Raw genomic sequence first — 22323 nt, 5'->3', positions numbered from 1 at the left:
ACTGATGGGTTTACACAATCAATTCATCATACACGCACTGTCACTTAATTTTGCACTTATGCATCCACTGACAATTTTTTTGTATTTACCTCCAACACAACTGCAAAAAACAAAACACACGGAATCTTAACGTATACAAGATAAAATAAAAGAACAAAAGCAGAAAAAAGAAAACATGCAGCTTTATAAACACAGTGGGCATACACTTGCAAATAATGAAACCTAACATATTAGCAGGAATCTGTCTCCAGAAGTATTGTAAACAGCTATTGCTAATTTAACATTTCAGCATGGCAGTCACATTTACAGCAAATGTGTTGGCTATCTTGGAACGGTAAAATAATGATGCACTATGGTCTTCCGCTCGAGAGGAAGTGGCCATGTGGGATGAGGCGCACTGCAGAAATGAGCACCAGGCAAGCAACCAGTTAGCACTGCCTGGACAGCTGCAGTATATTCTTAAGAAACATTACATTATAAAGAGAATTAAAAGAATGAAAAAGGAACTTCAAAGGGAGAAAACTGAAAACTAAAGGACTGGCAAACCAGCTCCGACACTGAAGCACACTCATTTTCAATTGGATGTACGCATGTAATCATCAAATGCTGTCATTCACAGAGCAAGAGAACCAATGACCGATGTGTACTGAGCCATTGCACATGCAGGACGCGCTCACAGAGAGAAGCAGAGTGTAAATGACACTGAGACAAACCAATGGCAGAACAGAGCGGACCCAAATGTCCTCTATGTAACTTATGGCCATTTATTTTTACATATATATATATATATATATATATATATATATATATATATATATATATATATATATATATATATATATATATATATTGTAGGCTGTCGTGTTTTACGTTTAAACCTAGAATAACTGATAAAATCCCACTGAAAGGGAAACAGCCTTCATCAGAGTAAACTGTAGTTACTCGTAAACCTTTTCAATAGGGGCCAAAAGGTATAGGCTGGGATGCGACAGAGGGTCACTTTGAATCCAGCAGGGAGGAGAGGGGTTGGAAGGTGGGCGTAGGGGATGTGACGCATATGCATGATGTGCAAAGTGAGTGGTCAAGTTATTTTGAGGGTTTCATTCAATGATGACCTCTAAATTAACCTCCTAGTCCCTAAAAGAATCATATCGATCCTGGCTTCCCCACTTTAACAAATTCTATGATCCTAGGCAATTGTTTTATTTCTCTTTGTCTCCTTCCTGCTCATAATCATATCTGAGAGCACCTTGAAGTACATGAGTTCAGGATGTGCACACTAAAAAACCTCTTATGCTTGATTTATTGTACTACCACGCTGTTCATGTATAATGATAATCTAAGAAACATAGCGGGTGCACATGATAACTAAATTTCCTCTGGGTTAACTATTGGCATGGCTGTCAGGGCGGGCACCAATTTTTCTAAGCTCATGTTTGAGGACTATCACTTGTAATAAATACCTGTGAATGTAGTCCTATAATCTAATGCACTAAAATGAAACGTCTCTGGATGTTAATGAAATACACTTTTATTAATTTTTAAGAGTATGGGAAAGCACTTACCTGTAATCTTAGATGAGAACATTCATTAAAAGTTATAAGCACGGAATAGTCCTCCCATGTGCAGGATCCCGGAGCACTTTAAAAAATATATGATATTTAAATTAAAAGAGACCAATTATTAATATGATACTTTAAAAAGATAAGTGACTATAGAAATTCTTTCACAAACCTTTTTTTTAATAGGAAAAATTAAAAGGAATGGAGGACAGAATTAGCCAATAGGCTGCAAGGAAACGCCTAGCTAACAAAACTGACAATGTTCATCATTTTTACAGAATAATGGAGCATTCTGGGTGAACTGTAGTATTTCTTGTCCTGAGAGGTTGGATGGGGGGGGGGGCGGGGTCAATAGTCATAAGCACTGAGTATAATAGCAAGCCCATCACCTTGAAGAAAACTAGGATTACAAGTAAGCAACTTTTCCTTCACTTCTGGGAGATCCTCATCAATAGTCATAAGCACTGAGTATAATAGCAAGCCCATCCGTCAAAAGAGCAGACAAGAAACGGACAGCTTCACCAATCATCCAAAATAAATCCTCAAGGATGCATGACCTACTTGAGTATCTTCCTTGGAGCCTGTATCTAGACAATAATGCCTATTGAAAGTGTGAATCTATCTCCAGGTCGCAGGCTTACAAATTTCTGAAACAGGGACATTTCTAAGAAGGGCTATCCAAGCCACTTTGCCTCGAGAAGAGTGAGCTTTAGGTCTACCAGGTAAGGGTTTGTTTGCCATCTGGTATGCAGAAACTATACAAGTAACTATCCATCTTGAAATGGACTGCTTTGTAGAAGGTAAACCTGTTCTTATTGGTCTATAATTTATGAACAGCCTGTTAGATTGTGTATATCTTTAGTTTTGTTTAAATAGAATTTCAATACCATTGATACATTAAGGGAATACAGAGATCTCTCTGCTGGACTACGAAAACATGTAGGTAAGGACATTGTAATATTAATGTGAAAGACCTATACTACTTTAGAAAGAAAACCTGGATGGGTTCTCATTGGGTTTTCATTACTACTCTAATGCTGCTAAATATAGTATATAGTTTGGTTGTGCAGAAGGCTTGGATATCACTAACTCTGTGCGCCAAAGTAATGGCATCTAAAACTGTTGCTTTCCATGTAAGGTGTTGTAAAGAGGCTTTAGGAATGGGTTCAAACTGGGGGGTCCCATTAATTTGGATAAAACAATGTTAAATTCCCATGGAGGAGGAAGAAACTTAACATGGTAATTTTTCTTAATGCCTTCCAAAAATCCTTAACCACAGGTATTTCAAAGAAGGAGGTTTGTGAAGGAGATTTCAAATAGGTATTTATAGCTGCAAGGTGTACCTTAATAAACAAGAACTTTAAATTAGAATTTGCCAGGTGAAGTAGGTATGGTACCTGTCAATGGGTCGCAGTTCTTTTGTATACACCAAATACAAATTCTCTTCCACTTAAAAGCATACACTTTTTTTTACTGGAAGGACGTTTGGGATCCTTGAAAATATTCACAGAGTCTTGTGGTAAGTTTAGATAACCATATTGCAGGAATTCCGGAGCCAAGAAGTCAAACATAATAATGGAAGGCTGGGTTGAGAATCTGGCCCCCGAACTTGTAAAGGAGGTCTATCTGCACAGCATCATCTTGTGTGGATACTCAGAGAGGTGAAGAAGATCTTTGGAACACCAGTGATGAGGCCATTCCCGCACTATCATCACTCTTGTCTTGAATTTGTACTGTTTGATCAATACTGCTAGAATGAGGGGGATTGGAGGAAATGCATAGAGAAATTTCTTTGACCAATTGATCAAAAGAGTATTCCCTTTCCACCCTGGTTGGTTAAATAATGAGGCATAATCTTGGATTTTTTTTGTTTGTTTTTTGCATCTGCAAATAATTCTATTTGGGGGTAGCACCATTCTTAGAAAACGTGGTCGTTTCGACCTCAGTTGTGGTTCTCTTGAATAGTACGATTGAGGTAGTCTGCCTCTATGTTTAAGCACCTGAAAGGTGGACTGCTGCGATTGTTAGGTGCCTTGCTATGAGCCATTTCCATTTGACTTGGCATTCACGGGATTGCAATCTGAAGTGTGTGCCTACCTGTTTGTTCAGGTAATACTTTGGTGTTGTATTGGCCATCTGAATTAACAGAGAGATTGTCCTGCTCAAAGTTCGGAATGACTTCAGCGCCCAAGTGATCCACTCTTAACTGTAGGACCTATTGATATGTTAAGTTTTTCCCTGTCTGACCACAAACTTTCAAATGGTTCACTTGAGCACCCAATTGCTAGAGAGAGGCAACTGGGAACAGCATCTGAACTCGGAGATCTTGCTGGAATGGCATTCCCTCCATTCAGTTTTTTGTTCTGGTCCACCATGGAAGAGACTGAATCGCAGATTATTGAAGAGTTAGTGTCTGATCCCAGCTGCCTGAAAACTGGTTCCACTGATCCTCCAGACATTGTTGCAACGGTCTCATATGAAGTCTGGCATGAGGTAGCAGGAATATAAAAGATTCCATTGACCCTAGAAGAGATTATATCTGTTGTGCCATAGGACGATGCCTTTTCAAGAGACTGAGACTCTTCAGACAGATAGATGACTTCAGCGCCCAAAGTCTCTTCTCCAAAGTATACATTTTTGAGGATTGGGTATCCAGCAACACTCCTAGATAGTGTATTTCCAGTACCAGGTAGGGTTGTTGTTTTCTTTATATTGATCCGAAAACCCAGACTTGAAAAAGTGTTCAGACAAATCTGAAAATGTTTAAGAGGTGTTTCTGAAGGTGGATTTTCTATGAGCAAGTCATCTAGGTAAGGGTATACAGAAGTCTTTTGCTCCTTACATGTGCTGCAACGGCAACCATGCATTCTGAGAATGTTCTTGGCACTGCCTTTAGACCAAAATGCAAGACTTAGTATTGGCAATGCTAGGAACCTACTACGAATCGTAAAAGGTTTTGATGTTTGTTGACGATTGGCACATGGAAGTAGGCATCTTAAACATCAATAGCATACATACAGTCTCCTTGATATAGTTGAGGATAGATTTGATGTACTGCAAGCATTCTGAACTTTTCTTTTTTAATGTATTTGTTCAATATTTTTACATTTAAAATGAGAATTAACTCTTATTCGGTCCTTTTTTCGAACTAAAAGTACTGGGAATAAATTCACAATCCTTTTCGATGAATTGGAACCTCCTCCCCACATCTGTCTGTGGCAATATGTTGACATCCTTTTACAACAGATCTAGCTAAGCCGATGTTCTAGCTGGTGATACTGAAGGAAGAGAAACCTGAAGCGTAGAGAGCCTCCATCCTGTAAAATATTCAAGACCCATTTGTTTTTGGTTATTTTCAGCTACTCTGGAAAATAATTGGTTATGCTTCCTCCTACCAGAGTTGGTGATAGAGCAGGAGGAAGATGGAAGTCCTTGATTTACAGGAGGTTTTCCTGAAGCAGCATAATTTGGTTATTGTTGACCTCTTCTACCTCTGGAAGAATTTCTAGGATGGTATGACTGGGTCAATTATTGCTGTTGATGCAATTAATGTGGGGTTTGAACTCTATGAGCGTAGTAGCACCTATCACAAGGCCTGTATCTTATCCTGATTTATTTTCTTCTTTCAAGGCTAACCTCTTTTAAAGCCGGTATCTCTGTTTTTATACAAGGCATTTTTTCGTTCACTTGTGAACCAATAACATGGTTCCTGGAAAAAGTAAATTTAGAATTCTCTGCTGAGCTTCTGGTTGTAGACCAGTGATACTAAGCCAAGAACTGCATCTAGTACAGATGCCATACCAATACCCATGTGCTGTCAGGTCTGAAGTATCTGCTGCTGTTACAATGACTTGGTTAGATAACAGATTAAGTTTGTTAAGGACTTCTTGCAAATCCTGTCTATCTTTGTCGCAATACTTTTGAAGAGAATCCCAAAGGGATCAATTGTATCTCCCCAAAAGAGCAGTTGCTGCTTTCATGATAAATGCAGGCGGTCCGCATACTTTCTTAACCATGGAATCTATTCTTATGCTCTTGTTATCTAGTTGAACAGAAGAAGTAGGAGCGACTATGTGGGATATCCATGCTGCACCCACAATGACAGAATACGGATTAAGGTCCTGTCTGCGGAACAGAGTGTCCAGATCAGGTGGTTTGTAGTTTTTCAAGAGCCTTGATAGAGCAGACGTTATAAAAGCTGCTGTAAGGAACAACTGCAAAGCAACTTCCAGTAGACCTGGAACCAAATTAAGTGAGGGCATTGAAGAGGTTGTGTGGTGCAAAGTTTCTAATATGACCTATGTCGCGGTTGTGAGCAGTGCAATATTTAACATTGCCGCACCTCAAATGTTCATTGAATGTAGTGAGATCACCTAGCAGCAGGAATCTTGCAGGAGAAGTGCATGTTAGAGTTGGAGAATAATCTCTGATAGAAGAGTGTGAGGTGGTCATTCAAGATGGCGTATGCCTTCTGAGGTGACAGCCAGATCTTCTACCAAATCTTCTGAAACGAGATGAGGAAGTCCTTGTTCTAAACGTTCTCTTAGACCTAGTTCTAGAAATTAAGCATGAATGACATCGTCCCCTGGGAGATCTTGATCTTCTTGGAGAAGATCTTTTGTCCGTTTGACGGCTTGATGGTGGAGTCAGAGGTCAAACTGATGCTCTTAGTACTCTCAGAGATGACACAGGACCTGGTGAAAAACTGGGTGAGATGGAATGTGCTCTCTCAGGAGTAGAAGGTGAATAGGTTCATGAGTAGTCAGAACGTGGAGTGCCTGATAGCTGTTTAAGGAGATTTTGCAGCTATCCTGGTGATACTTGTAATGAAGGCGAATGAGATCTTGACTTGGATCTAGATCTAGTTTTAATGGTACCATAGAAGATGGCCTTAACGTCCACTTTGGTTGGTTGGACGTCAATGGTGGATGCTTTAGAGTTGGCGGAGGTGTCAGCGGCAGAGGTGTCTTCAATGTCATTGAAGAATGTTTTGATGCAGACGAAGGAGGTCTCAACCGAAGTGTCTTCAACATCGATATCTGCTTTGAAGTGTCCATCAAGTTTCTCTCAACTCTGACTGGCATCTCGATGTTGAGTGCTGTTTCGGTGGAGTATCTGTTGACAGCAAACAAGTGGGAAGACTGTCTGTTATACTCCACCACTTCGATCAGGAATGACGCCTCTCCCTATGATGATTTCTCTCCTTGGATCTGCCTGTATGGGAGTCCTTAGAGCAGGAGGAGGGTTGCTCTGGGTGGTGTCAAAATGACCTTCCACATGGCCTCTTGGAGATGCAACAGCTTTCTCCTGCTGCTTTCCTTGAAGTCCATTAAGTCTGATATTCTCTCTGTCCATTAATGTCCTTCTTTGGGAAGATAGTGAATACAGACCCTGTGTGGGTCTGTTTGTGCTTTCTTCATTTCACAGGGAGGACACTTCACAAAAAGTGAAGGCATTCTGATAGGAAAATAAGTTCTTTCCTGTCAGAAGAAAGTTATAAAACCACTCTAAGTCAATAAAGACTTTGAGTGAAATCCTTAAAATAAAGTTTTTGGAAATATTTCCACTGGCTTCCGCGGTAAAAAAGGCAGAGCCTTTTTTCAGTCAAGCGAACCCCACAAAGACCTGATCGCCCACCCGATGTTCTTCGGTACAATCGATGTAAAAGCTCAGCGCCCTTTTGGGTTCCAAGCAATGGAGTCTCTCCTCTTCCTTAGAGGGGTGAGGTGGAGCATAGAATGCCAGCAGGGTGATGGTTTGACAGAAGTGGAACAACGTCACAATGTTTGACAAGATGGATGTTTGCATTCGCAGAACCAGTGTGGCTAGATAGAAGATGGTGTATGTGGGCTTGAAGCAGAGGGCCTGCAGTTCACTCACTCGCCGCGCACATGTAATGAAGGCGAGGACACTGTCTTAAGGGTAAGAAGCTGAAACAGACAGCTGTAAAGCAGCTCAACTGAAGTGCACATCAAAAATGTGAAGACCAAATTAAAGTCCCACTGTGGCATGAGAAAAGGAGAGGAGGGGGAAAGGTTATGCAGGCCCTTCAAAAAACGCATCACAGCCAGTGATTTAAATACTAAGATTGGTCCGGCAACCGTAAAATGGCCGAATTGTGCCCAAAACAAAGCCTGCCGGGCAAGAGACAAACAAACAACAGAACATCAGCTAACTTGGCTTGAAGGGGGTCAATCTGGCATGTGCCATACCAAACACAAACTTGTCACAACAACAGGTGTATTCAGTCAAGGGAAGCCTGGCTGCAAAGATGACATCCACCACCTCCACAGCAAAACTGAAGGCGCTCAGCTGTCTGTGTTCAATGCCCATGCTTAAAGGTGGAAATTGCGAAAGCTTGAGTGCAGAACTCAGCTCCATTGCTGAGAGAGCAGGTCCACCTGGAGAGACAGGCTGGTCAGAGGACAGATGCTCAAGCTTAGGAGCTCACATATCATATTTTCTGTGTGGCCCACTAGGATGACTTGGGCCCTTCGATCCTGATGATCTTCAGATCGCAGTACAGAAGAGGTATCGGTCGAGGGCATTCAGGAGTACTAAGATCCATTATAGTCAAACCGCATCTCCAAGCAGGAGATGTTTTAGAAACTCCAACAAGCAGAACTGCTGACACTGTGTTCTCGGCAGCATCAAATGCATTGAGTAACGGTTCTCCCCATTCACAGAACATACCTTGCACCTGCATTCATAGATCCTGGCAGGTAGTTCACCTGCCACTAGGAAGACTCCTTAGTGATCCTGTCATTTTCAAAGGTGTATTGCCTCGTGGCACAGGGCCCAGGAACCACCTCCTCTTTACTTGTTGCAGTACCATATGGCAGTGGTATTGTCTTTAAGCACCTGTACCAGCCTACTTTTGATGGATGGAAAGAGGACTTTAAATGCTAAGTGGATGGCCTGTAGCTCTAGGAGGTTGATATGGAGCTGGACCTCTGCCGGAAACCAAAGACCTCTGATCTCAATCTCTCCTAAGTGGCAGTTCCAAACCAGAAGTGATGCATTGTTCATCTAGGGGTCTGCTAGTGACCAAATCGCAGTCTAGAAACCACCACTGCAGGTTTTTCGCAGTCTCTCCTGAAATCTGGACATGGTCGGAGAGGTCTCCTTGATGATGGCCCCAAGGAGACTTTAGATCCCACTCCAGAGCCTGCATATGCCACCTGGTGTGCTTAGCCAAAAGGAAAGGAGCCATTCAGTCCCACAAGCCTGTGAATCAATCTCACTAACACAACGGACAGAGACTAAAAGATCGGAATCATAGCCTGAGTGTCTTGGACTCTCCTTTCTGGGGGAAAGACACCAAATGGAACCATGTCCAGAATGGTGTAGATGAAGGAAAGTGTCTGAGATGGAGTCAGGTGTGACTTTACCACATTGAGAGTGAACCTCAAAGATGACAGGAGGTTCACCATAGTCTAGGGTTGGTTGACGTCAGTCGATAATTTAGGGGAAGACTGGGACCCCTGACCGCCGAAAGTGAATTTATACGACCGCCATTGCTTTCCTTGACACCTATGGGGAGCTGGTGAGACTAAAGGAAAGCACAGCAAACTAAAAATGCTCCTGTCCCACCATGAACTCCGGTAGCACCAATGGGCCTACAGGACAGGTATATGGAAATAAACATTTGCAGATCCAACGCCACCATCTAGTCTCTAGGGTCGAGGGCAGACATGATCTGGGCCTGCATGAGCATGTTGAATTTGTCCTTCCAGAGGAAGGCATTGAGGGGGCACAGGTCTAAAACAGGAAGAATGCCTCTGTCCTTTCGCACCAGAAAGTAGTGGGAATAACAACCACAACCTACTTCTGGTGCAGGCCCACTCTTGATAGCCCATTTGGCCAAAAGGCTTGCACTTAATGCTGTAAGAAGGACAGATGATCCTCCGTCAGTTGTTCCGGGGTCGGTGAAAGGTGTGGGAGAGTGCCAATGAAGTGCAGGATGTACCCCTTCTGGACTATCTGCAGGACTCACCTGTCTGATGTTATGGTCTACAAATTGTTGGATCCTGCCTCCAATCAGATGGCTTTGTTCCACTAAGGGAATGCTAAAGGCGATAGGCAGGTGTGGCTGTGAAGGGTGGTGGGGGAGCAGTGGGGTAAGTGGTTCGGTGACCGTGACCACATGGTCACTGAGGGCTGTGGCCCCAGCCGCGAAACTTTGCTGAGGCAGAAATGACTGGTGGTATGGGGTACCGCTGCCGAAATCGCAAAAGAAAAGGTAAGGCTGACTGGCAGGCCAGAGACAGAAGACAAGGCCAGGAAGCAAACTGTGCCCCTGCTCTCTTTGAACAGCTCCAGAGGGAATCTTCCTTGTCGCCAAACAGGAGAGTCATGTCAAAGGGCATGTCCAGGAGGGATGACTGGACATCACCTGAAAAACCCGTTAACCACAGTCAGATGTGGCTTTGAATGCCTACCCTGGTGCCAACAGCTCACCCGATGGAATCACTGGTATCCAAGCCACAACGAATTGTGAACTTGGTCGCATCACGACCATCCTATATAGCTTGGGTTAGACAGGTCGAAGGTCTTTCAGGACACCTTGGAGGACTTAGGTCACTGAATCCCAAAGAGCACGGGAATAGTAGCCCAGCAGGCAACTAGCATTGAGGGACCTGAGGGCCTAAACTAGTGGGAAAAAATATCGTCTTTGCAAAGATTTCTACTGTTTTGGACTCCATATCAGAGAAAGTAGTCAGTAAATTGCTCGGATTAGTCCAGCTAGTCGATGCCTGCACCGCAAAGCTCTGGGAAGAGGGGTGTTGCTACAAAAATGCAGGGTTGCCCGGAGCAGGTTGGTGGTGTTATGTGATTTGGCAGCTGACCGAGGGGCCAGAGCAAGGGTCTGGCCCAAAGGTATCAGTAAGGGTCTTGCTAAAAAGGATATAGGGGCTTCGCTAGTAGTTTGCCCCGGCTGTAGAAATTAAATCAAGACACATGTTTTGACCTCTAAGTTGGGGAGCTGGAGGTCAAGAACTTTGACCGCCCTCTGTATTACGACTGCAAAAGAAGTACTCTCTTTAGTTATTGGGCATTGGGGTTGAGGAGTTTAGAATCAAGAGAGGCGTTGAGGCCACTAGTGTCTTGTTGGTCATCATACCAGTAATCTTCATGGTTGGCGTGCCCAATTTCTTCACCTGCGTCATAATCATTGTGTGCCAAATAAAGGATGTAATGTGTTGGATCGTCCCTGTGAAGGTGCAGGTTGAGATTCAACGGCAAGCAAGCACGGTCTCGGTCAATGTGGCGCTGATTTGGAGTTGTGTGCCACAATGAGCACCATAACTACCTCCTCCTCCTGCACCGGCATTCTGGGAACTGGTGTGGGTTGTGGAGCTGGAGGCGAAGTCGGTATGGGCACCAGAAATAGTGTTGGGACAGGTTCAGATGGTCCATTTGGTGCAGAGGGCGAACTGTGAATCGTGAATATTTTGCAAATAATTAGCAGAAATTCACAAAAATATGCACATTTTCACAAATGTCGAGGACCGTGATACAAAATTATATTAAACCTATAATTTGTCCCTTTAACCCACCTATACCACACCCTGTGGATCAGGTTACCTTCACCCTGACCCCTGAAAGAAATTGGCGGTCGGAACTTTCCAGTACGGTTGCGGTCAACCAGTTGCAATGCTTCTTTTTGCACGCTTGTTCGTGAATATTCGTGAATTTCACGATTAATCGCAGCCAGAGATATACAAATTTATTTGCCCTTAATATCCTTGTAAACTACTGAACAGATTTACACCTAATAATAAAAAAGCACAATCTGCGTACCGGCAAATTGTGTATTTTGCCAAATTTGGTGTAATTCCATCCAGTGGCTCGGGCTGCAGACGTGTTGACAGGTCCTATGGGAATTAACATGATAAACACAATGTTTTTTTAGCTCCCTTTTTCTCCGCCCTCTCTTAGCAAAACAGCCCGAAAGTTCTTTAGCGCAACAAGAATCACCGTGCCACTTTTTTGGGGGGGGAAATTTCATCAAACGGGGCCAAAGATACATACAAGTCAAAAAACGCTTTTTCTATGGAAACATAGTCCCAACTATAGCTACCTACTGGTGGCTGCCAGTAGGTAAAAGATATAAATATATATATATATTTTTTAATAGTAAGCATTCAGGTCTAATCCTTTAGATCAGTGGTTCCCAACCTTTTGACTTCTCTGGACCCTAATTGATCATTTCTGTTCCCAGGGGACCCCCACTGAATTGTTATTGGAATCTGGGGACCCCTCACTGAGTGATTACTGGGAGCGGGGACCCAGACTTAAACATTGTCGATGATTTGAAGTGCAAAATAATACACAAACAATACAGAAACAAGCATTCCATCACACACATACACAAATGACAACACATTCTATTTAATTTTCAAACAAATACAATAAAAACAGGTATTTTTAATAGGAAGGTGGTAGCTTTTCTAAATTCAATTGAAGCCACATATCGTCCATACTATATTCTGTCTGATGCAGCTGCCTGCTCCCACGAATCAATCAGAGTATACTAATTACAATTTTAGCCTCCAATTTCAAATTCCTGGACATCAACAGTACGTTTAAATTTTTTAATTTGTGCGTTTAACCACTTTATTTATATAGACTTTATTAATCTTTTAATATTAGTTAATTTTCTAAGCAGTTCATGGATCCCCTGAGGAGGCTTTGCGGGCCCTCAGGGGTCCCCGGACCACAGGTTGGGAATCACTGCTTTCGATAAATAAGCATTAATAGAACAACCAAGCGGTAATATATAGTTGACTGAAAAATATTTGAATTTGATATGAATAAAAACACCTCTATATAAAGAGGCTCACCTCATTGAAATAGATGACATAAAATCGCCTGTCATACCAATGCATCGGTTTTCTGCGCCAATTCCAGGCAATAGTGCTGCATGAACGCATGGGTGTTCTTCCACGTCGCAGCACGACATATCTTCTCTAGTGGAACACCAGCAGAGAAACCAAGGTAGACACTGCCCTTGTTTTCGTTGAGAGTGGTTTGCCAGCTTTGGTGTGGCAAAACTGTATGGTGGCAGAAATCCATCTTGCTGAGAGAGCCCGTAAGAGACTAATAACTGATCAGATTTTTGGAATTGTGTGGGACGGTGTAGGTAAAATGTAAGACGGTGCTTAAAGTCCAAAGTGTGGAGATTCCGGATTTGGGAAGAAAGTGTGAAGTATGATAGGTTCATTGAGGTGAAACTGCGATGGAACCTTGGGGATGAACCGTGGGTTTGTTCTGAGAAGTACACAGTCATCAGTGAAACGCAAGAACGGTTCCTGAATTGTGAATGCCTGGATCTCACTGACTGTTCTTGTAGAGGTGAGAGCCAACAATAAAGCGATCTTCGTGTAAGGAATTTCAGATATGCCTTGAGAAGGGGCTCAAATGGAGGTTTCATGAGCTGCGAGAGAAGTACGTTGAGATGCTATTCTAGGGGGAGGAGCCCGAATTGGAGGGAAAACTCTGAACAATTCCTTCATTAATTGTTTGACTATCCTAGTTGAACATAGAGATAGTATGAGTGGAATGTCGGTATCTTGAAATTGCGGCTGGGTGAACTTTAACAGATGGGTATACCAAACCAGATCTGGCTAGTGAAAGTAGGTATGGTAAAAATCTGCTCCAGAGCCGCTTCTAAGGGATGTAGGTTACATTGCTTACACCACAAACAGAATCTTTTCCATTTCAACCTGTACCTCTTGTTTGTTGATTCGGATTTGGCCAAAATATATCCACAATCTTGAGAGAGATTTATATTTCAGAATTTGTTGAATTCAGGAGTCATGCATGTAATTGGAGAAAGGCTGGTTCCGGGTGCAAGATATGGGCTTTGTTCCTTGTCAAGAGAGTTTGGATTTTGGGTAGGTGGATGGAACTGGATTCTGAGAGCAGCAGGAGCTCTGTAAACCAATGTTATCTAGGCCATTTGGGAGCTATTCGAATGAGGTGACAGCTCTCCCTCTTCATCTTGTTGAGGATTGTTGGTATGAAAGGGAATTGGGGGGCAGCTTAAGCATAAATCCCCGACCATCTCCTTGAAAGGGCATTTCCCCATGACCCTGGGAGTAGGTATCGACTGAGGTAAACTGACATTTGGCGTTCTTGTCTGTCACAAAGAGGTCCAATGCTGGTTTGCCTCATCGTGAGAATATCCTGTCCAATACCAGTTGATCCAGTTCTCACTTGTGGCAACTGTCCGTGGATCTGCTGAGAGTATCCACTAAAGCATTGTTCACTCCTGATATGTGCTCGGCTTTTAGAGATATCTTGTGGACTATGAGCCAATTCCAAAGGTTTTGATCCTCTTGAGAGAGAGATAAAGACCTGGTTCCCCCTTGTTTGTTTATGTAATACATGCTGGTTGTATTTTCTGTACGGACTAGCAGAGAGACTCTGCTATTCGTGGTAGAAAGGCTTGTACATTGAGAAATATCGCTTTCAATTCCAGGCGATTGATGTGCATTGATTTGTGCACGGTGGACCACTTTCCTTGTATTTGTAGGTCTTGTAAATGGCCGCCTCAGCCCTCCAAAGAGGCATGGTTATGATGATGAAGTCTGGTACTAAAGTCAGGAATGTGAGGCCTTTGACAGAAATGATTTATGTGAAACCATCTTGCTATTGCCTCCTTCATCCTTAGGGTAATGGTGATAAAGTCTTCGATGGAGGCTTGTGATTGGACCCATTCTATCTGGAGTTCTTCCTGTAATGGTCTCATTTTTAGTTGCGCCACCGGGACCAGGCCTATTGCAGAAGAGATCATGCCCAGGAGCGACTTGAACAGTCGTACTGAAACAGACTTTCTTTTGGAGGTCTGTCGAGCCAGATTTGACAATCTTTGTTGCCTATCTTGTGAGAGATATGCCTTGTTTCTGATTGTATGGAGAGCACACCCAAAAACATATTTTGACTTGGAATGGTGGAGGATTTGGAGTAGTTTATAGTGAGGCCTAGACTGTGAAACAGTGCGAGGCAGGCTTTGGTAGCTTTGGAAACTGGTGCTGTTGAGTCTTTTAGCAGTCAGTCATCTAGGTAGGGGGATACCTGATGACCTTGCTTGTGGAGCGTGGCTGCAACCGAGGTGAGGCATTTTGTGAAGATTCAAGGAGCAGACTTCAGGTACTGGCTATGGTGAAATGGAGATACTTGTGATGCTTCGGATGTATGGGAACGTGGAAGTATGCATCTTGTAAATGTAGGGATGTCATGTAATCTCCGCCATTTAACACATGGAGGATGCCGGATAGAGTAAACATACGGAAAGACTGTGCAAACATTTGTTTAGTTTCCTGAGATGGTGGATGGGTCTCCATTCCCCTGCCTTCTTTCTTACAAGGAAAAAACTGGAGTAAAATCCCATGCTTTTTTGATGAGAAAGAACCATTTCTATTGCACGCTTGGCCAGCATTATCAGTTGAGGTGGTTACGCTCCTTTCTGAGGATTGTTTGGGGCTTTTTGCACAAACTCCATCATATGTCCATAATTTACTAGGTCCAAACCCCATCTGTCTGATGTTATCTCTTTCCATTGGGAGAGGTAGCTGGAGATATTCGCGCCCACATGGATGGAAGGAGCGGATGTAGCCAGTACCTGATCCAGGTCATTGTTTGCGGGCTGTATCACAACCCTAGGGAGGTTGCTTCCGGTGCGCGCCTTGCTTATTGAAGGATGCTGAAGGTGGCTGGCGAAAGACCTGATGGTAGGAGGGCCTGTATTGAGACTGGGGTTGATAATGCTGAGGTTGTGGATATCCACCTCTGTAAGTAGAGAAACATCTCCCTCTCAACCCACCGAATGTGCAGCTTTTTGAATTGGAGAGTGCCAAGAAACCTAGCGGTGTCAGTGTCCATCTTTATAGCCAATAAGGGATCATCAATATTTTTCTCAAACAAAGTTTCACAGTCATAGGACATGTCCAGGATCTTAGATTGGACCTCTGGTCTAAAAGAGGTAGCCTTGAGTCATTCCTGGCATCTCAAGACCACTGCTCCGGTCAACTGACTGAAGACTGTGGAGGTAATGTTGAGAGCACAGTCTTTGATTTATGAGGAAGTACATTCGCCTTCCTGTAACGTTTTCTTTCACACAGTGATAGCAGACAATAGAGAGAATCTTTTCCCAACGCTGTCCAAGTTTCTGACTTCTTGTCCAAGCATCTGCCTTTTTTGTCTGGTGGCGTGGAGATGGGAGCAGAAGGATTTTTTGTGCGCCTCTGCGCTGCTTATGAGATGACGGAAACAGGCTTGGGATGACCGGTGAGACAAGCAGGCAAATCATCTGTGGCTTTGTATTTTTTATCCAGGCGAGGTGGAACTGGTGGTACAGAAGCCAGATTCTTCATGGTCTTCATTCCTTCTTCCCAGTTATAGTTTCTGGCTTGTTCTTTTAAATCATGAAGAAAGCAGTCAAGTTGGCAGACGGAAACGGACTGCAGCTCTGTCCGTCAGATTATGAAAACCCCCCCGAAGTCCTCTGGGGGAGAGTCAGAAGGATGAGGAAGTGGAGTAGGTACAAGGTAGTCATCCCATTCCTCCTGTGGATGTTGAAGTTCAGGGATCTCGCCTTCCTCCCTCTCATCTTCTGAAGGTAAGAGGTCTTCTCTTGGAGGTGCTGCAATATTCGAGGCAGATGTTATCTTGGGCGTTATCGTAAGAGGGATGTTCCTTGTTTTAACAGGAGAAGCAGGTTGGGGTAGTGCGGGTGGGTGTTCCTGTGGAGATTTAGGAAATCTTTTTCTGTAACATGGACTGTAGATCTTGAACTAGAGAGAAAGGCATCTCCATAACATCTTGTCTAGGCTGAGGATGTGGGTGATATTCATGGTGTTCATAATGGCGCCTAGGAGGGGCATAGTATGGTTGGTAACACAGTTGTTCATCCTCCTGGTATATTCATGTGAAGCTCTGAAGGACTGTGTGCGTCCCCAAAAGGTTCCTCATCATCTGACTCCTTCCAGTCCAACAAGTGACTGGGTAGTAACAGTGAAACTTTGCTTGGAGAGATCACTTCAAGCCTTAAAACAGTTTTGGATATTTTGGTAATTTTAATCTGGTAGACGATGTGAAAGTAAATTGAGGTGCCGATGATATGAATTCCCACGTCAACGGTGCGGTCATCAGCGGTGTTGCTGCAGATGTTGTCGCCGATGGTGGTATCGTCGATGGTGTTGTCGACGGTGCTGCTATTGATGGTGTTTTTATTGACAGTATTGTACCTGTGGAAAAAAGTTTGACTTTCACCTTTCTTGCCAGGACTTTATGGTGTACCTTCATGGTCTTTCTACTCTCCTCAGATGCCCCATGGTCAGAGGTTCTTAACCTTTTGTGGGGATTTGTAGATGTAATGCTGTCTTCCTAAGAAGAGCTGGATTTTGGGGATTTAGACTTCTGTAGCCACAGAATGAGCCTCCCTTCTCTGTCTCTCTAGGTCTTTGAAGAAAAGGTGCGGCAAATTATGCACTCTTTTACCTGGTGTTTAGGGTAGAGGCAGTAGAGACAGTCTCTGTGTGGGTCATCCACTTGTAGTTTTTTCTTCTCTCAGGACTTGCAGGATCTGAAGAGGCCTTTCTTAGAAGACTCAGAGATTGTAGATGAAGAAAAGCTGGGATATATCGGAAAAAACTGAGCGAGCTCAGGAAAGCTCCTTTCAGACGACATACAGTAGAAAATCAGAGGGAATCCGCCTCTGTTGGGAGTGTTCTAGAGGGTCATAGTTAAGTTTGATCCTTTTTTAAAAAGGTCATAGATAGGCTATTCACTGATGGCCTATTGCCATTTTAGCCAATGATAGTTTTACATACTGCTCTACTATGGGACTCCTACTTCGATGACGAGGAATGATTCAAGCATGTGAATCTATGAAAGATCCAATACTGAATAAGCGCGCCACCACTGAGGTCAAGCTCCCAGCTGTGCAGTCAGGCTATAACAGTTTTTGTTAGGAATTTTGTTCGGAAATGGAGGGAGCCAAGGTTCGCTGTACCTTTCACCATGATCATGGTTATTCCCACTGCCCTCAAGGGGGATGGTAGGAAACCTTGGATTCATTTATCAGACATTCAATTGAACCCTGCATCATGCCAAAAACTACCAGTGATATAAACGGAACAAGAGGGGGGGAAAGAAGACTGTGACCATAAAGATACCCTATCCATCTCTGCCTTTGGACAATTCTTTGCTTTTGGACAATCTTTTGAATCAGCAAAACGAAAGTTGTGTATTTTTGTTTTCTTTTTTGTCTCTTATTACTATTACATATACTATTGCTTTTTCATAGTAATATATATTCTAGTTCCATTAGTTACATCATACACTGGCAAAGAGAACTTTCTACATATGATAATGTGTCCCTTAGTATTCATACCAGATTATTAGATAACATGTGGTACTAGCACATCGGATACAGGTTCAGAAAATACTGATAAATCATGTTTTGTTTGCTCTTTAATTCCACGTGCCACAGGGTCAGATAGGTTACATTCAACTATGGAAGTACCCCAATGCACAGCTCTTTGTCTTTTACATCTCTTTTTGTGTAGGATTAAGGCCCGAATGCAGCCAACGTATAGAGTAGTACAGTTTCTAGTTAATACCACAAAATATGACTCTCCGACTCTTCAGCAGATGTTTTATACATCCTTAGAGATAGACCGGACATCAACGACGAAATAGCATGAACGAAGAAAACAGGTCATCCTAACACAGCAGAATGGACACAAATGGTCTTAAGTTGAGGCTTTTTAGGAGTGACACGCCCGCCCACTGAGTGTGCAGTATTTAGTAAATCTTGTACCCTCAGGTGGTGTGTGTAGACCAGGATTCAGAATTGCTGAATCAGCTATTGCCCATGATCAATGGCATTATGATATGGAATTTTCCTGTAGGGTTATGTAGTTATGGAACAGAACTGATGTAAGTAAGAATGCAGTAAAACAGTGTGCAAATGTCTGGGACCACAATGTTGCACGTTACACTTAGATAGGCTGAACAGTAAGTCCTCAGATAGTCATGAAATTAACATCTGTTTCTTTATGTTTCAGAGGAAATGGCACTGTTAATGTAATCAGAAATATCAATTGCAGTGCCACAACAGATAACGCCGACATACAGGTGGGCATCTCCAGCCTCATGGACTATTATTGGCAGTGTGGAGAACTACTGTACAGTCAGATACCACTGAACTGGAATGCCCTTTGTACCAAGGTCACCTTGCACATCCCTGTTTTGGTAATTCCTGGAGCCAATTTGTCAGCGCTTCATAAATACACCCTAGAGCTGTCCAACGATTTTGTTACATCATCATCATCAAGGGTGAAGAACTGCAGAGTGTTATGGAACTACCACTTGGAATGATGTGTTCCCCAAGAGTACTGGTTGTTTGGTGATGCACAGTTGTTCTTTGGTGGAAGTATTCTGTCATTTGTCCAGGCAAAAGAAACTACTCAATGGCTACAGATAACTCAATGGGAACTTATGAAGCCTATAAACACTACAAACAATGGATTTAATGCCATAAAAGAAGAGTTGCATGCTATGAGAATGATGATAATGCAGCACCATTACATACTTGATTTTAGGACGGCCATGGAAGATGGGGCTTGTGGAAAAAATTGGGTCTGCTTGTTGTACTTATGTCCCAGCAAATGATGAGGACAATAAAACTTTGTCAGAGGCCAAATAAACTTTGTATAATCTACAGACGAAAATGGTATATAGATATATATATATATATATATATACATACATACATACATACATACTCAAAACAACATCCGGAATGCAGAGGCTGTAGCGCAGCGGTCCCAGACAGGCTCCGGAACTCCCAAACATACTGCAAATCTTCATCTATATTCAAGAAAAGCCGGGAAACCTCCAATCTGCTGATAATCAATAAAGTCTTTATTGGAAAATAGGCTTCTCTCCAATGTGTTTCGTGACCAAGGCTACGGCCGAAACACGTTGGAGGGAAGTCTATTTTCCAATTGAATCCTGGTCCTTATTGTTCAGTCGTATTGGCTTCGGAAGCTAGAATGAAAATGTCACTTACCCAGTGTACATCTGTTCGTGGCATTAGTCGCTGCAGATTCACATGTTTTGCACAGTCCGCTGCCTGGTGTTGGGCTCGGAGTATTACAAGTTGTTTTTCTTCGAAGAAGTCTTTTTTTTGGTCACGGGACCGAAGGACTCCTCCCTCTTCGGCTCCATTGCGCATGGGCGTCGACTCCATCTTAGATTGTTTTCCCCGCAGAGGGTGAGGATGGAGTTGTTTGCTATAAATAGTGCCCATGCAATGGAGTGAATACGTATGTACATAAAAAGTTTATAATAATTATTTACAAATGTACAAATGTTTAAGATTTAAGATCTACTTCTAAACGGCTACAGGCTCCCCGGGGAGGCGGGAGGGCACATGTGAATCTGCAGCGACTAATGCCACGAACAGATGTACACTGGGTAAGTGACATTTTCAGTTCGATGGCATATGTTGCTGCAGATACACATGTTTTGCATAGACTATAAAGCAGTTACCTCCCCTAAAAGCGGTGGTTTAGCCTGTAGGAGTTGAAGTAGTTTGGAATAATGTTCTTAGTACAGCTTGGCCCACTGTAGCTTGTTGTGCATTTAGTACGTCTACACAGTAGTGTTTAGTAAATGTATGAGGCTTAGACCAGGTTGCAGCCTTACATATTTCGCTCATAGGAATGTTTCCTAGAAAGGCCATTGTAGCACCTTTCTTTCTGGTTGAGTGTGCCTTTGGTGTAATAGGCAATTCTCTTTTGGCTTTAAGATAGCATGTTTGAATACATCTGACTATCCATCTAGCAATGCCTTGTTTAGAGATTGGATTTCCTATGTGTGGTTTTTGAAAAGCTATGAACAGTTGTTTTGTTTTCCTGATTAGCTTTGTTCTGTCAATGTAGTACATTAGTGCTCTTTTGATGTCTAATGTATGTAGTGCCCTTTCAGCCACGGAATCTGGTTGTGGAAAGAACACTGGCAATTCTACTGTTTGATTTAAATGGAATGGTGAGATTACTTTTGGTAGAAATTTTGGATTTGTTCTTAGAACTATTTTATTTTTGTGTATTTGAATAAAAGGTTCTTGTATGGTAAATGCCTGTATTTCACTTACTCTTCTGAGGGATGTGATTGCAATGAGAAATGCGACTTTCCAGGTTAGATATTGCATTTCACAGGAATGCATGGGTTCGAAAGGTGGACCCATGAGTCTTGTTAAGACGATGTTAAGGTTCCATGAAGGAACTGGTGGTGTTCTTGGTGGTATAATTCTTTTTAGCCCTTCCATGAATGCTTTAATAACTGGTATTCTAAATAGAGACGATGAATGAGTAGTTTGTAGGTAAGCAGATATTGCTGCGAGGTGTATTTTTATAGATGAAAAAGCGAGATTCGCTTTTTGCAAATGTAGTAAGTATCCCACTATGTCCTTTGTAGAGGCATGCAATGGTTGGATTTGATTGGTATGGCAGTAGCAAACAAATCTTTTCCACTTAGATGCATAGCAGTGTCTAGTGGAAGCTTTTCTAGCTTGTTTTATGACCTCCATGCATTCTTGTGTGAGGTCTAAGTGTCCGAATTCTAGGATTTCAGGAGCCAAATTGCAGGATTCAATGATGCTGGGTTTGGATGCCTGATCTGTTGTTTGTGTTGTTTTAACAGATCTGGTCTGTTGGGTAGTTTGACATGCGGTACTAGTGAAAGGTCTAGTAGAGTTGTATACCAAGGTTGTCTTGCCCATGTGGGTGCTATCAGTATGAGTTTGAGTTGGTTTTGACTCAACTTGTTTACTAGATATGGAAGGAGAGGGAGAGGGGGAAAAGCGTATGCAAATATCCCTGACCAACTCATCCATAGAGCATTGCCTTGTGATTCGCGGTGTGGGTACCTGGATGCGAAGTTTTGGCATTTTGCGTTTTCTTTTGTTGCGAACAAATCTATCTGGGGTGTTCCCCAAATTTGAAAGTACTTGTTCAGAACTTGGGGGTGAATTTCCCATTCGTGGACTTGTTGGTGGTCTCGCGAAAGGTTGTCTGCTAGTTGGTTTTGGATCCCTGGAATAAATTGCGCTATTAGGCGAATGTTGTTGTGAATCGCCCACTGCCATATTTTTTGTGTTAGGAGGCACAATTGTGTTGAGTGTGTTGCTCCTTGTTTGTTTAAATAATACATTGTTGTCATGTTGTCTGTTTTGACAAGAATGTATTTGTGTGTTATTATGGGTTGAAAGGCTTTTAACGCTAGAAATACTGCTAACAGTTCTAGGTAATTGATATGAAATTTTGTTTGGTGTACATCCCATTGTCCTTGAATGCTGTGGTGATTGAGGTGTGCTCCCCACCCTGTCATGGAAGCATCTGTTGTTATAACGTATTGAGGCACTGGGTCCTGAAATGTCCGCCCTTTGTTTAAATTGTTGCTGTTCCACCATAGAAGCGAGAGGTATGTTTGGCGGTCTACCAACACCAGATTTTGAAGTTGACCCTGTGCCTGTGACCATTGTGATGCTAGGCACTGTTGTAAGGGTCGCATGTGTAGTCTTGCGTTTGGGACAATGGCTATGCATGATGACATCATGCCTAGAAGTTTTAGCACAAATTTTGCTTGTATCTTTTGGTTTGGAAACATAGCACTTATTACCTTGTGGAATGCTTGCACTCTTTGTGGACTTGGAGTGGCAATTCCCTTTGATGTGCTGATGGTT

General features: G+C 42.7%; 1 protein-coding gene across 3 annotated transcripts in view; it reads right to left on the bottom strand.

Annotated features, from left to right (window-relative positions):
* Positions 1–22323, bottom strand: part of MLH3 (mutL homolog 3) — a 156876-nt gene that overhangs the window by 20580 nt on the left and 113973 nt on the right. The window lies entirely within an intron of this gene.

Source organism: Pleurodeles waltl, chromosome 9 (genome assembly GCF_031143425.1).
Source record: "Pleurodeles waltl isolate 20211129_DDA chromosome 9, aPleWal1.hap1.20221129, whole genome shotgun sequence".
Taxonomy (NCBI): Eukaryota; Metazoa; Chordata; class Amphibia; order Caudata; family Salamandridae; genus Pleurodeles; species Pleurodeles waltl.
Note: the sequence above shows the minus strand (reverse complement) of the source record. Positions and strands in the feature narration are given on the sequence as shown.